Consider the following 4,632-nt stretch of genomic DNA (forward strand, 5'->3'; position numbering starts at 1 on the left):
ATTTAACTTGTTTATGAACATGTTTTGTTCATTTAACTGGTTCAAGCCCATTTAACATGTTTAGCTCGTCAATTTGAACGTAGTATAAGATTTGCAATTTCTGGTCTACTTGGTTTTCGTTGAAGTATAACTTATATTTTTAAAATAAATTAAAAGCAATAACATATCGTAAGGCGAACTTTGCACAGTGCGTAGGCAACTGGCTGAGTAAACTGGGGTCGTTGGATCGAATCCCACCGAATAAGTTTGATGAGGAGAAATGGTGATATCCGAAATAGCCATCACTTCTCCAATTTTAATAAATTACTAGCAGAGCACCCGACGTCGTTCGGGGTAAACAAATCAAAATATAAAACAGTAATACAAATATTCAGTTCAGCACAAATTAGAGGAGGAAAACTATTCAGCTATTTACTATATATTGATCATCACTTTCTGTACTAAAAATCTTGTTCCATTACTAATATAAGGTGGATTAAGTTAACGATAGAATTTTTAAATTGAAATTAGTCTACTATGGTAGATTCCGTTAAGCTTCCTTTTCGCTTCGCTGTTTTAGCATAGCTGTACTTTTCCGGTAGAATGCTTATTTCAGGAGTAGTTTTATTCATTATACATGCACATATTTCGTTTAACAGCATCGCGAGAGCCATAAAATTATGTAATCTTTCCATTGCAAAATGGTCTAAAGACTTTAAATTTAAAAAAAACCCCAGTTCTAAATATCCGAGTGGTTTAATAGTTGAATACACATTTATCGCCCTTTTACAAACACATTTATATATACTTTATTCTAAACACCTCCCATAGATATGCCTGGATACCAAATTTAAAGTTCGTGTGAATTATTCTTTCGAATTTATAGCTGATAAAAAATTTCACGCCTATGGGATGTGCCACGCCCCCTTTTACAAACTCACTTATATAAACCTTACTATAAGCACCTACCATAGATATGTCTGGATACCGAATTTCAGGTTCCTGTGGCTTATGGTGTCGAAGTTATAGCTGATAAAAAACTCCGCGCTTATTTGATGTGCCACGCCTCCTTTTACAAACTCATTTATATATACCTTATTATTATAAGCACCCACCATAAATATGTCTGTATACTAAATTTAAAGTTCATGTGACTTATGGTTTCGAAGTTATAGCTGTACAAATATTTATTTTCAATTGGCTAAATTGCATTCTAAATATGAGCTAAATCGGCAAGTAAATGCAATTTTTATGAATACCCCGACCCCAGCGCCACCTAAAGATTAAATTTTTAGTCGAAATATTTCCCTTCAAGGTGCTGAAATATGTTCCAAATATGAACGAAATCGGTCCAGCCGTTTAGTAGTTTAGTGACATTCAATATACGGAAAACTCTATGAAATTGTGAAATCGTGACGTCTCAGCTTTCTTCGTTTTTCGGCAACAACAACAAAAAATTTCAAATTTTTTTAAATCAAAGAAGAAGAACACAGAAGGTCCAAAAATGTGCTTTTTACAAAATTGAAATCGGTTCAGCCGTTTGGTCAGGCATCGCCGTCATACGGAAAACATTTCATTTTTATATATATAGATTGTTGTTTATCCACAATAGTTTTCCATTAAAAGCCTCCTCAAGCTCAATAAATTTTTTGAATATATGTAATTGTTATAAGGCCATAAATAACAAAAATAAAATAAGGAAAAATAAATAGTCAAAAGTCATGAAGAAATAAAACCTCTAATTACATATATCGAAAGCTTATATTCAATACTCAATACAATTTTCAGGAGAGCAAAAAGAAACTATTTTTAAAACTGTTAATAATTTTAAGTACCCACGCATGTCTTAAAAATTCACGCTATATATTAAAACTAGGATTTTACTTTTAATTAATTTTATTTTAGTTTAAAGATCAGATAGAGGTTATTGCAATTCGAATTGTAACTATTTATATACAAAAGTAAAAATAAATATCGATATCAAAATCGATAAATATCGATAACAAAATCTATAAATATCGATAACAAAATCGATATATATAGATAACAAAATCGATGAATATCATAAGAACGTCGATAAATATCGATACAATAATCAATAAACAAATCGATAAATATCGATAACAAAATCGATAGCATAATCGATAACAAAATCGATAAGTATCGATAACAAAATGGATAAAAAATATCGCTAACAAAAAAGATAAAAATATCGATTACGAAATCGATAACAAATCGATGAAAATATCGATACCGAAGTCGATAAAAATATCGATTATTATATCGATAAGTTCCGAAAATATCGATAGTAATATCGATAAAAATTTCGATAACAAAATCTATAAAAATATCGATAACAAAACCGATAAAAATATCGATTATTTCATCGATAAGTCTCGAGAATCCCGGAAATTTCTAAAAGCCCAAAATGGTTCCCAGATTGAGTCTCTGTGTCTCTCTCTATATCGATTCCTCTTTAGTTACTTGCATTTTAATCTTTCTTCCCCTATCTTCGTCTTTACTTTTATCGCTATCCTCATCCTCATCTTTGTTTTACTTTTATGTTTCTGATTTTCTTCATCTACATATTCCCCTTCACCTTTGCCCTTATATACATACATATATAAGTAAAGAGTTTAAATTTACCTTGGTATTCATTTTCTTTACGCATTTTTGTTTTTGTTTTTATTTTTACCTTTGCCTTCATCCTTTTCTTTATTTATGTACGTACTCACCTTTACTTTCATTCTTGTATTGGTCTTTTTCAAAGTGTTATTCTTAAACCTTTTATTAGCAAATTTTTGTTCAATTAATACCATATGCATACACACAAGAAGCACTTGTTTCACCCCAACCATTACATCGTTCCAGACCGATTCAGTTGAATCTGGTTCAAGGACACCGTGTCATATGTGTTAATAAAAACTCTTTTCTTTTATTATTTATTATTTATTATTTATTATAAAATATCAATCTCCCTCAGGTAATGTAAATTTAACTGCATACCCATTTCTAAAATCACAATGTGCTTACCTAGTCTTATTACACTTGCATATGTAAGCATTATTTTTGAAAAAATTTATACATAGATGCACCTGAACCAATTTAATAATTCAGCTCTTTTCACAGAACGAGACCTGGAAAAACGCTTTTGGTTTTGAATTCTAGATTTTATATCTATGTATTTGCATCTTCAATGTCAGACACCTGTGCTTTTGAATAAAATTAAATTCCTTTGAATATTCAGAAGATGTGCATGAACTCATTTTTATATGTTTTCTTCGTTGCACACTATGTATGCGAGTATGGCAGGAAACTAATAATTCGTTAAAACCACGACCAACATGGCGTATGAGTAATGTTAATCTATTTTAATGTTCCCAAGCAATCAAAAGATGGCTCGCTTTGGTATGCAGTATAAATTGTTACTTTACATACATACATATATATATATGTGCCTACATGTGTACCTGTTTAAGTATGTACATATGTCTATACAGATTATGTGTTTATATTTATAAACAATTTATTTACATTGGAATTCCTGTGCTAAACACATTTGTGCGCTCACGAATACATTTATTGCGCACTGGTCTTTAATACTTATACTACGTCATTGTTGTGCATACAGAAGTAGAGAAAATTAAAATATCGTCAGCATTTAGTTAAGCACATATCATATTTCTATTACATGCATAACTCAAAATTCGCATGTACATATGTATATACATATGTCAATGATAAGTAATATTTAACACGGTGTAACAAAATTAAGAAAATTGTATTTGCATTTTATACATATTACCCAGAACAAGTCGTAGGCCTAGTAGTTTTTTTAACGCATTAGGCGCAGTCTAATGTACATACATACATAGCTTCCACTTCGTCGGAAATTTTTCGAAAATCTTTAGCCATTATTTGATAAAACATTTTTTGATCAACGAAGTTATGCAATATGCAATGGGTTTCGATCAGTAAGCTGAGAATTCGAGGGTATAAGAAACATCCTGCACATATGAGTAGTCCACTTGCAAACAGCGTTATGTGATTTTATAATAGTAAGCCATAAATTAAAAAAAAAAACGTCTACAACAACAAGTAAAATCCAAATTGTATCTTTTTTCTTTATTATCTGAAAATTTGGATAAATAAGAGCCTAATAACATTAAAAAACAAATTCGCAGTATGGTAGTTTTTGCAAATTTTATATATAAAAAATTAATATAGCAAGTTTTGAAACAGTAACTTTTACATAGCTAGCTTTTTTAGCTTTTCGCGTTCTCTCTTCCATGAAGATTGGTCTGCTTCATTTTTACGACGCCTTCCACTAGGCACCGAAACAACCACGTTTTCTTCCAGTTTTCTAAGTTCATCAGAAGATGGAGACTTTTGAACTTGTACAATAAATATTATAGCGACTTTTGCTAGAGTAGATAACATTTGATGCTGTTTTTTTCAGAATAGGATTTTGCATTGTATTGCTAGTGGACATGAAACTAATTTACGTTAACCACCAAAAATAAAAATCGAAAAAATTTTACATAGAGCACTTTGCAAGTGCTGTAGTTAATGCACATGCTAGGTCAATCAAAAAAATCATATTCATTGTTACACAGTATAAAAAATATCTAGTTGTCTTTCTATTGAAAACAA

This window comes from Rhagoletis pomonella, unplaced genomic scaffold (genome assembly GCF_013731165.1).
Source record: "Rhagoletis pomonella isolate Grant_MI unplaced genomic scaffold, Rhpom_1.0 Rhpom_scaffold_00002, whole genome shotgun sequence".
NCBI lineage: Eukaryota > Metazoa > Arthropoda > Insecta > Diptera > Tephritidae > Rhagoletis > Rhagoletis pomonella.